Here is an 11,750-nt window from a genome sequence, read left to right as displayed (position 1 = left end):
TCGAGCGAAGACAATGAGAGCAAATCTTATCCAGAGCTGGATGAGTCAGCTTTGCTTGTAGCCCAAGTAAAGTTGCCGTGTGTGTTTGAAATCTGACCGTTGGAACATGTGTCAGTTCCTTAGTGACCCAGGGTCATTTCGGACATATCAGGTCAGGTTGCCTTGTGGCTATAAATAGGCCACCCCCTACACCATAAATTGGTGGCTACTCAGAGTTAGTTTACGACTTTTGTCGTTTTGAGAGCAACCCACCTCGAAGCCTTTGAGAGAGAAATCCTTGCGAGGACAAAGCCCAAACACCCAGAGCCAAAGAGTGTTAGGTATCACTGAAGTCTTTCTGTTTGTGTGACTTGAAGACTTATTACACTTGAGGATTGTGTATCCTCCAGCCGGTTAGGCGTCGCGTTCTGAGCATCCAAGAGTCATTGTGGATTGCCGGTGAACGAAGTCTGTGAAGGTTCGGAAGTCTACTTTGAAGACTTACCAGAGTGATTGGGCGAGGACTGTGTGTCCTTAGCTCAAGGGGAATAAGGTGAAGACGCGGTCTTCTGAGTTGAATCTCAGCCTCCCTAACCAGACGTACAGTTGTCACAGCAACTGGAACTGGTCCAACAAATCCTGTGTCTTCAACAAGTGACTGGTTCTATCTCTTCTCTCCTTTACTTTGAGTTTGTCTTCGTGAAGTCATTGCTTAATTGTCTTATCTGTTTGACTTCATTGCTTGACTACTATCGTTGATTGGCTTCATACTATCTTCCATCCTGATCCTTACTACCTTACTGCTATTAGTCTTTGTACGTTCACAATTATTGCATACTTGACTATGGCTTGCTTGTTGTAGTTTATCTTCCGCTGCATATTAATTAGGTCATTTCTATTGTTTGTCTTTGAAACTTTCACGTTTTGAAGACTTGGCTAAAAATCGCCTATTCACCCCCCCTCTAGTCGATAACTAGCACTTTCACTCTCGATCGATTTTTTTGCCCAACCCTTTTTTGTCCCATCACGCCCTTTCTCCACACCTTACCCAGTATGCTAATCAGTTACCTTAATTTACTTACCGTTTAGACCAATTGCACATTAATTTACTTACCAAACATTTTATCAAATTATAACACAGACGAGATTTGATAAACCTTTATTTACCCAATCACATTAATATGGGCAGGTAAATCATAAACTAACGTATTAGAATATTTATATCAAACTAAAAGTGAACAATGATATTTCCCTTTTCCTGTTTGTCATTGTGTTTGTCAGATTTCAGTTTCTTTTTTGTGATCGAGTATTAGCCCATGACTTAAGATTTGAACATTTTCATAATCCTGGCAAAGTCAATTTGACTATCACCCAATCCAGTCACTACTTCAAATGTAAGGCCCAACATGCATATGAAAATTGGGTAGAAAGTATAATGTTGCGTAGTGTAGACATAATATGAAAGTACAATGTTTCATTATTTAGTAGTAGGTAGCCAATGGTTAATAGATTTGCACTTCTAGGTACATATAAATTTTATAGATGTAGTGAAAGCAGAGGCATTCACATAGTTGCGATATAGAGGGAAGGTGAAGTCGGTAATTTGTATTCTAATTTTCATCACAATAGTGCAGAATGATATAGGAGCAACCATTTTTCAAACAAGTGTCTTATCACCATATATTTTGAAACACGCTTCATTAAAATGCGTAGATCGAATGGATATGTAATATCATGTCACTAAAATTACACTTTTTTTATTTTCGGAGCACACATGGTCATATCTTTGCACAACATGTCGTGTACTTTCTTGTGTGACCTTGTACTTGTTGTAGCACGACATTCCATTAACTGTTTCCCCCACACTTTACATTGTGTATACAAAATCACTTTGCAAATATAGAGCATGGATGCCATGTGTGGGCTCAAAAATCTTGACAGAATGTTAAAGCAACTCTTACATAGCCCCCATTTTCGCAAGCAAGAAGTGGCAGAGGTCGAGCACGGTTGCGGGAAGCGGTGATGATCACCGAAAACAGGGGAGATCCGTGTTTCTCCCCATACGTGGGGGGTGAAATGAGGTGGGACGGGAGATCTCAACGGAAAAGTTGGTTATATGAATGTAAGACAACAAAGGCTATAACTACGCAAAGGGGTCTCAGAGTGGTGGAAGAGCTGGGATGCAAGCATGTCATGATGAAGAAAGATTCTCTAGAGATTATACGAGCATGCAATGGAGTAATCCAAGTGCGAAGTCCCTATACGACAATTCTTGCAGACTGTTTTCAGAGGGTTCATAGAAATCGGCTCAACGATTTTCACTTACTGCCTTAGGGAGGCTAGTCTGTTGTCACATAATATTCCCAGATGTGTGCATGACTCAAAAGTAGTGGTGGGTGGAACATCAATTCTCCTAGCTTTGTTGTACCGGACATTTTGTTCGATACAACTGTCATTTGAGTATGAACAAAGTGTGCACAAGACCATTCCCTAAAAAAAGAGGAGTTGGTTAAAATAAGTGTATTTTTAGCTTTTTCTAGTCTAAGTGTATTTTTAGCTGCTCCCAGCCCGAAGTAGAGACGACAAGGAGATGTGGCAAACAGCTAGATTTTTTTCACTTCGACAAAGAGAGGAAGACGGGACCAATGCATCTTTTTTATTTTTTTGCCTCCTCTTCACACTGTTTTTCTTTTTAGCGGAACCATCCAAACCCAAATAGGCCCGGACCATCCAAACCGGATAGAATGGGCCTTCACAAAGCAGAAGGTGAAGCCCAAATAGGCCCGAACCATCCAAACCCTAGCCCCCCAGTCTCTCCTATATATGCAGAAGGTTCCTTACCTCACAGTCTAACCTATCGGCCGACCAACTTCCTCCCCTTGCGCCGCCGTCCCCTCCCCCATGAGCACGATGCGTCTCTTCTTGTAGCCCCTGCGCTACAATTTTTGCTTGTTTTTGCTCGTCGTTTCCTTCTTGCCTCTTATTTTTGCTCAGTCTTGTTGGCGGCTGTGATGCGCAACGGTAAAGGGATTTTCTGAGGGACGGGAACTTAGTTTCCCTCCTCCTGATTGAGAGAAACCAATGGATCCTTCTGAGCCTACCCAATACACTGTTTTTTTACCGGTTCTTTTCCGCTTTCGGTTCTCCCTGTGAAGTTTGCTTGTATCTCGCTTCAAAGGCGATTATTCTTTGCTTTGGTTGATGTGAGGATACACCTGTACAGAAACTTGACTGTTGTGTTGATCAAAATACAGACTACAATTATCTGATCAACCGAAAATGTTTCTTATTCCTTCTGTTTGCATCTTTATTTCTAGTTTGAATCTGTGCCGTGCACAACAAGCCGATGCTCTGGATCGAGGGAGGAAGGAAGCATGGTAATGTGCACGGAGAGTACCGATACCGGTGGTCTGCATATGTCTGCTCGTCTTGACGCCTTCGGGCTTTGATCTCGCGGGCCTGGATTTGGCCAACATTCCTATTTCCTTGACTTGCTGACTTCTGGAGAAGAAGAATTTGTTGGCTTGGTGCTCATGGGATTATGTCTTTGGGAACGATCGTGCTTGTTTGATGTTAAATCAAAGGCAGATTATGTTGCAATAAAAAACGAAGATAATAGTCATGTCCAAGACAAGTTTCTTGCAGCAAGCACTGCACTTTTTTTCATTACTTGCACCACGTTCTTTTCTGATTAATTAAAATGAAACGAATAACTAGGATCGCACGCCCTAATACAAAAAGCTAATGGCTCGCATAATAAATTATTAATAAAATGAAGCACACTAGAAGTAGCAGTTTTGTTTCTCGAATACAGCTTCCCATGACTGACGCGCTGATCTGAGCTACACTCGCCGATGGATTTGGATGCTTGCAACTGTTTTATCGCTGCTCTACCCCTAATCAAAAGCGTAGCCACAGTTGTGACAGGTTTTTTCATGAGTTTGAGCAAATTGGAGAGAGTCACATTTTGAATAATGAGTTGTTGGGAGTTACTTATAACTTAAGTGACATGGATATGTATTACGCATTGCGTTCTTTTGGACGCCTCGGCTGCTCCTTTCGGCCCATTAAGCCAAGTTTTGAGCAGATGTGGATGTAAAGAAAGGCAAACCGTTGTTGTTTCGACAACTAGAACTGTTGTCGTTGAGCAGCTGTGGAGGAAGACAGTTTGAGATTTTCTAGGACTTGTTTGATTCACATGAATTCGTTTTTTGAACACTATTCACATGATTCGTGAAACACGTTAGAAAATGATAAAAAAATTATTTTGATAATCAATCGCAAATTGTCAAAAATCTTAAGATTTCAATCCCGAGAATCAAATGAGAAAAATTAAGGATATGAAATCGAAATGAATTTCTTCCAATTTCATATCCAATTTTTAGTTTGCTGCCTTTGTAGCTTTGTTGTGGTGACACCAACTTTGGAACGGCTTTGGTCCCCTACTACTAGCATTCTTTGGATAAAAAATATTACATTGGACTGTATCAAATATGCAACCTTAGTTCTATTTCTGTCTCATGGGAATCACTTTAACATTCATTTGTTATATTGTAACTGAAATATTAAAGTGGTTCTATTTCCTTGTCATAATAAATTCGATGACACTCTTTTAGTGTAAAAGCTATAGTCTCTAAAGCATCACCTTAAAAGTATATTGGTGAACTAATTAATGTCATCTTTGATCGCACCACGTCATACATAGCTTGATTACATCTATTCAAAACACTCTACTTTTAATACTGTTTGTAGATGGTGCAAGCTATAAAATATTTTTTGCAACTTAGACATTTGCTAAATTTGCAACTCAAATATTCTTTTTTGCAATCTAATTGTAGAAACATAATTCTTTTGTTATAATAATTTCTACTTTGTTCTTAATTTTTTTTGAAACATTTAAAAAATCCAGATTTATGTCTTAATTAGTAAATATAAATACCTACTTTAGTCATCCTTGAAGATAGATAAATCCATTGTTTGCAATAACAATTATTGGACTAGGTACATAAATATGCATATTTCCAATTATTTTGTTGCTCGTTTTTTATGGCCCGTGAACGATATTTTAGTTTACTTGACTATTTGGACGAAAGTTGCAATGATTTGTAATCATATGACTCCAAAATCCATCATTATGAAATTTCTTCAAATGAGTTTCTCCAAAGAGACTAAATGCAATGCCACACATTATGGTATTCTTTTAGTCTTGCGACATTTAGCATTAATGTTATGAATGTTCAATTCTATCATCAATATTCATAACTAACATCCTATTCATAGTAGAAGTATGGTCCTTTTGTTCATTATATCAAACAACTATTGTTCTCTTATGAACAACCTCCTTACAACTTCTATGCAATGGGCTAGAGTGTACAAAACTCTAAAATGAATCATGACAATAAATTTAGAGGTAATATATTGATGCAAAAGTATCATAACTTTTACAAAACTTTCAACACATTTTAACCTCATTATTTTGTTGGTCATTAGGCCGTAGTAATTCCTACATCGATTTGCAAAAACATGCAATTGAGTCGGTATCCTTGTGATCAACTTTTAACTACAATTCCTGAATAATTTAGTGTTAAACAATTTTAATCACAATTCTCAAGAATCACATTTTACTTGACCGACTTTCTCTACATCCTATAAATTATATGACATTCATACCTGAGCTGGACATTTCAGCCTTCTTTCCTTTCCGCCTCTAAACTTCTTATATATAGTTTTACGTTCAATATTTCTCCCACTCAATCGAAGAATCATCTAACTTTTTAAGAGTGGCGTGAGCTCCGAACTTCGCTAGGCATGTAAGTCTCATTACATCATTTGATTTTGTTCTTTCTCTTTAAGTTCTCACCATCAACTCATGATTGGAGTTCTTATTGTTCTTACACATTTTAGTCTCAAACATAGTTGAATGCTTCACTAGAACTTGCAAGCAAAGCATTGATATTATATATCTTTTAACGTTTGTTTGTTTCAAAAAACAATTTTTAATTCCAAGAATATCACATAACTATCCCATACATTTTGAAGTTCGGATTTCTTGGAAGCAAGCAGACTGTAATGTAATTCTTAGCTTTTCGGATTGAAAGACGTAAGTCTCATCATCCATAGCATTAGCAGGAGAACATTGCAAGTATGCAATAGGGCAAAATCCTTCTTGACACTCTTAGAGAACAATCCTCGCAATCATAAAAGATTCAACTAGATAAATAACATTCAATCAATTTCAAAAACAAAGGTGGAACCATGATCCATAATTTTATAATTATAATGCAAACTGCACATAGACATTGTTCATAATTAATTTGCACTGGTTATTAATAAATAATTGTGCTCCCGCTCAAATCAATATATCTCATAATTGATAGTGAGTGATTCAAGATCTAAATCTAGTTCACAGCCATTGATGTGGACATCATTGATGACGATAATTTTGACCGGTGGCAAACTTTTGCCGATCATATCTCAATATCAATCTTGTTCATCTTTCAATGCTTGATGCTCCGAGCTCAGAATGATTCTGCTAGAACTTCAAGATAATCGAGTACTATCTGCATACATTGTTTGACCATCTCTGTCTTACACCTCTCATCTCGTTTGTAGTCATGTGGTCATGATGTACTCTGAGATGCTAGAATGTCGTAGATGGTTGCAACACTGGGAAGATCACCTTTTAATCTTTATTTTAGCTGTGAGAGATTACCCTAATAATTGACTACTGCACAATCAACGGGTGCAAACAACAAAGGGATAAACATCTCATACAATTCATAAAAGCATGACATGCTATAGCCCTAGGTGCCGGGAATCCTCCATGACCATCTTCAATCTTCAGTTGAAGCGTTGTGATGACCAATATTTTGTTGTCGTGGCAACCATTTCAAAAACGCTGCCATGGCGGCAATTTTAGAAAACATTGTCATGGCGATCGTTTCAGAAAACGTTGCCGTGGTAGCAAATTTAAAAATTCTACCATGGCACAAAATTATAGCTTCTCATCCCGCCCCTTAGTACACCTTCTCCACTTGGGGTCCTTTGTGTACGCTTGCCATTGTCACTTGTAACTTGTATGCTATCTCTATGATATTTACATTAACGCGGCAATCTCGTTGCTCCAGCCATCATGCCGTGACGCGTAGCCACTTAACATTACAACATATAACCATCTCATACATAAACCAAGTTAGACGTCCTCTAATCGGTTTTAGCAAATTTTAGTTATGTGGTTAACCGGTTTTAACAATAATACTAGCTCCCTACGTCCAAAACATAAGATGATAATTCTTGATGCTAGATTAAGTTTCGGGGTGAGTGAAGGAAGAGACTTAATTAAAATCTCTAGCCCCATACTAAACTTCGTGTAATACGCATGACCCCTTAGAAGATCATCCATCTTCGGCACTCTTGTGTACGCGATGGTTCACTATTCTCAACTATGATGAAGCTCAAGGAACTGTTAGCAGATTGTCGACAACCAGAGCCGATCGATTGTTAGAACCTTGTAACAAAGCTACATCATACTATCGATGAACTAAACCGAAGCAACACTCGAGGGAAGCATGGCAAGAACATCAAACCCTCACATCCACATGTGATCTAGATCGCAACCTGCACCTACTCATATAACTGCTCACGGGAGCTCGGGAGCTCGTACTAGCTCTCCAACCCTCACCCCTTGGCCTTGACCACGGCACCGCTACCTGGCATACCAGCTGTCGGTGTCAAAACCGGCGGATCTCGGGTAGGGGGTCCCGAACTGTGCGTCTAAGGCTAATGGTAACATGAGGCAGGGGACACGATGTTTTACCCAGGTTCGGGCCCTCTCGATGGAGGTAATACCCTACTTCCTGCTTGATTGATCTTGATGATATGAGTATTACAAGAGTTGATCTACCACGAGATTGTAGAGGCTAAACCCTAGAAGCTAGCCTATGATTATGATTGTCGTTGTCCTACGGACTAAACCCTCCGGTTTATATAGACACCGGAGGGGGCTAGGGTTACACAGAGTCGGTTACATAGAAGGAAATCTACATATCCGAATATCCAAGCTTGCCTTCCACGCAAAGGAGAGTTCCATCCGGACACGGGACAAAGTCGTCAATCTTGTATCTTCATAGTCCACTAGTCCGGCCAAAGTTTATAGTCCGGCTGTCCGAGGACCCCTTAATCCAGGACTCCCTCAGTAGCCCCTGAACCAGGCTTCAATGACGATGAGTCCGGCGCGCAGATTGTCTTCGGCATTGCAAGGCGGGTTCCTTCTCCGAATACTCCATAGAAGATTTATAACACGAGAATCGTGTCCGGCTCCGCAAATAAAATTCCACATACCATCATAGAGAGTATAATTTTCCACAAATCTAATCCATTGACAGATTTTCATAGCGTGACGTCCCACCACGACCCAGTGTTTATTCGAACCGTTTCTCCTAACCAGCCACTACACGTGCTGCGAGGCGGTTTTATCGGCACGTCTTGTCGAAGCAGAGATCGTGTCCCCCTTATCACGGGATTCTCATCAATACGGGTGTGGGTAACCCAACCGTGTTTGTTCAATATGACTCCTGGATTTTAGGCAAGTCCCAAACGGTCACGCGGGGGACGCTTGATATTCGTCCTCTTTATAAAGGGGCCAATGCTTGTCCTTTTCTTCCCACGCTTGATCCTGCCCTCCTGCGCCTCGAGTTCCAACACCCAAGGCTCGAGCTAAAGCACTTTGGTCCTTCGACCATGTCCGGATCCAATCTTCAATGCCAGTGGATGGCCTCCTCCGTCACAGAGGAGGACATCCGGAAGCTTAGGGAGGCCAGGTATCTCACCGCCAAAATCCCGCATAGGCTGTCTGCTCAAGGGCAGGTCATCCCCACTCCCAAACCCAACAAGAGTGTCGTATTTATTTCACACTTCCTCCGAGGGCTAGGTTTTAGTCTTGATCCCTTCGTGAGGGGGCTTACGTTCTATTATGGGCTAGATTTCCACGATCTAGCTCCGGACTCCATCCTTCAAATCTCGTCGTTTATCGTCGTGTGCGAAGCCTTTCTCCGCATTACCCCCCACTTAGGCATGTGGCTCAAGACCTTCAATGCGAGGCCGAGGGTGATTGACGGGCATCACGCAGAGTGCGGAGGGGCTATAATAAGCAAAGATGCTGTCGCCCCATGGCCAAAGGGTTCTTTCATGGAGACTTCTGATTTATGGCAGCGGGAGTGGTTTTACATCACCACTCCCCGAGGAACGAAGCGGGTGGCTGCTCCAGCGTTCCGCCCGGGCCCTCCACCGCAACTGGCATCGTGGGTCAACAAGGGACTGGACCGGGGGCCGGTTAATGACGTGCCGACATTCCAAAGCCGCATCCGAGACCTTCTCAAGAGGGAGGTCAGCCTTGTTAAGATAATGCAAGTGATGCTGGTTCGTCGAGTCCTGCCCTGCCAACGTCGTCCTCTCCGTATGTGGGAGTTCAACCTGGAAGGACCGTGAACCGTCCAACAATTCTTCGGCATGACGCTCAAAGAGATGTACGAGTCATTCTTCGGATCACGAATAAAGTGTCCGGACACCACCGAGGACGCGAGTCTCAATTGCAACCGCCCGGATACCCAGGTAAATACTTCCGCTACCGAACACACCATCCTTTATGTCTATTATGACATCATTCTAAAAAATTACTCTCTGCCAGGACTGGCTGAAGAAGGCGGAGAGGATTAGGTGTCCGACCCCTCTTCCCGAAGGCTTGCCGAATGAAGAAGGCGGAGAGGATTAGGTGTCCGGCCCCTCTTCCTGAAGGCTTGCCGAATCCTTTGTTGACCAGGATGCTCGAGCGCGCGCCGTATCAGGTGCCATCGGGAGAATACAAGGGGAGGAATAGAGAAGCCACAGGCGGGCCTCACTTTCTACACATCCAAATCGGAGGAGCAAGAGCCTCCGCGAAGGAGGATAAACGGGGAGGGGAATCTAAAATCCCCTCTCCTCAAGGTAAGAAAAGGGCAGCCTCCGAAGATTTGGAGACGGAGGCTTCTAAACAAGGGAAGGAGACCTCGCAAGGGGGCCGGCCTTCCACCGAGCCGTAAGTAAAAGAGTACTTCGGTAAATATACCCCGTTTTGTCTCTGAGGATAATGACCGAAACATATTTGTTGCAGTCCGGCTCATAGCCCTTCTCCATAGAGTTTGTCCTCAGGGGATCTTCCTCCGGAGATGATGGAGAGCGAGACGCCTCCCCCTGCTTCCCCGTCACACGGGGCGGATGACCCTGAGGTGTTGTCACAGATGGTTTCTCCTAATCTACCAAGGCCAGAAGTTGATACTTCGGCTGCCCAGAGTCTGGGATATCCGGCTCCCAAAGAGAGCTTCAGGAGAAGTCCGGGGCTATCCGGCACACAGCCGGACACACTAATGGGCCTTCTAGAGCGGGCGGCCATCTCAGAGACACATCGTGCCCTAATGAAGCTTTTACGAGTCTGCTGAGAGGCTTTGAGGTACGCAAAAAAATGTATTTTTGATGGTACCGCACATGCGAAGCGTGCTCTGCATAGATAGTAGCCCCTGAGACTCTAGTTGCCATCAACGTGGAGAACAGAGGATCATAATCTTTGGTAATAAGCGCTCTGCTTTATGTGCAGGTGGCTGAGGGTCCGGTGGCCGAATGATCCGCTGATTTTGCCGAACTAAAGCGACAGCTGGACGTGGCCGATGCCGACATCGCACTGGTTAACAAGCGGCTTGACGAGGCCCAGGGTATGTATTTTCGGCTTGTCAGCAAATGTTTAAGAGGAGCATGATGCTAGTATCTATAATATGCTGTGACTGCAGATGGAGCTGCTGTCGTGGAGACCCTTCGGGCGGAGCTTGCTCGAGCCAAGGAGCAAGCCCGAATAAGTGATGCTGCCGCTCTGAAGTTGGTCGAAGAGTTAAGAGCCGAACAGGCTGCTCATCGCCGGAGCGAAGAAAAGATAGCCCAGATGGCTACCGAGCTGGAAGATGCCGCCAACCGCCGTGAGCTCCTTGAAAAGGAAAATCAAGCAAAAGCGGCTGACCTGAAGAAGGCCCTGGAGGCAGCCAAGGAAACCCGCTCTGAAATGAGGGGATAAGGGAGGAGCTTCGTGAAGCCGGAAATATCGTGGCTGGGAAGCCCTATTTGTTGCAGATGAAATTCGAAGATCCGAAGTATGCCCCTCTAGATCAGTTGTGGAGTGCGGCAGACTCATATGCGGACCTGGCAAAGAGTGCTGCTGATGCGACCGAGTTTTTCAAAGATCGGAAAGACCATAAGGCTGAGAGGTTATTCTGGTCGCAGTTCAGTGCCCCGACGCGTCCGCTGCCGTTGAATGAAAAGATGGCCGCCTGGGCCGAACTCCACAGGTTGTCCGGGCTTGCTATGAGGTCTGTCGTGGATCATCTTTGGCCACAAGGACCAAGGCCGGACAATTATTTTGGATTGGTGCAACAATTCCTTGGTGCTGTGTCGCATATCGATGCTGTGAAGAGGTCGGCGTGCATAGAGGGTGCGCGGATGGCTCTTACCCGTGTTAAAACATACTGGGCTGGGATGGAAACCACCGCTATTGCAACCCGGAGTACAACGGAAGGCCAGGACCCGGCCGAGCACTATTTCGAAGAAGTTTTAGAAGGCGCCCGTTTAATAGGGGCTCAGTGCTCGAAGAGTGCCATGGTCGAATGATATGTATCGCAATTGTAAAGACAATGCTATTTTGATTATAAAGCCCGTGTTTATACTTTTGCCCGAAAGTATTATAATGCCTCCTG

General features: G+C 43.3%; 3 non-coding genes across 3 annotated transcripts; all 3 read left to right on the top strand.

Annotated features, from left to right (window-relative positions):
* Positions 1 to 2,978: 2,978 nt before the first annotated feature.
* On the top strand, positions 2,979 to 3,082 carry LOC123151210 (small nucleolar RNA R41). Its single transcript, XR_006475548.1, has one exon. It is a non-coding gene; the product is annotated as a small nucleolar RNA R41 (small nucleolar RNA).
* Positions 3,083 to 3,175: 93 nt separating this feature from the next.
* LOC123151593 (small nucleolar RNA Z155) lies at positions 3,176 to 3,254 on the top strand. Its single transcript, XR_006475724.1, has one exon. It is a non-coding gene; the product is annotated as a small nucleolar RNA Z155 (small nucleolar RNA).
* An 86-nt stretch (positions 3,255 to 3,340) lies between these two features.
* On the top strand, positions 3,341 to 3,457 carry LOC123152155 (small nucleolar RNA snoR100). The gene has a single exon (XR_006476054.1). It is a non-coding gene; the product is annotated as a small nucleolar RNA snoR100 (small nucleolar RNA).
* Positions 3,458 to 11,750: the final 8,293 nt, after the last annotated feature.

Source organism: Triticum aestivum, chromosome 1B, assembly GCF_018294505.1.
Source record: "Triticum aestivum cultivar Chinese Spring chromosome 1B, IWGSC CS RefSeq v2.1, whole genome shotgun sequence".
In the NCBI taxonomy this organism is placed as follows: domain Eukaryota; kingdom Viridiplantae; phylum Streptophyta; class Magnoliopsida; order Poales; family Poaceae; genus Triticum; species Triticum aestivum.
This window is presented reverse-complemented; position numbering and strand designations above follow the sequence as displayed.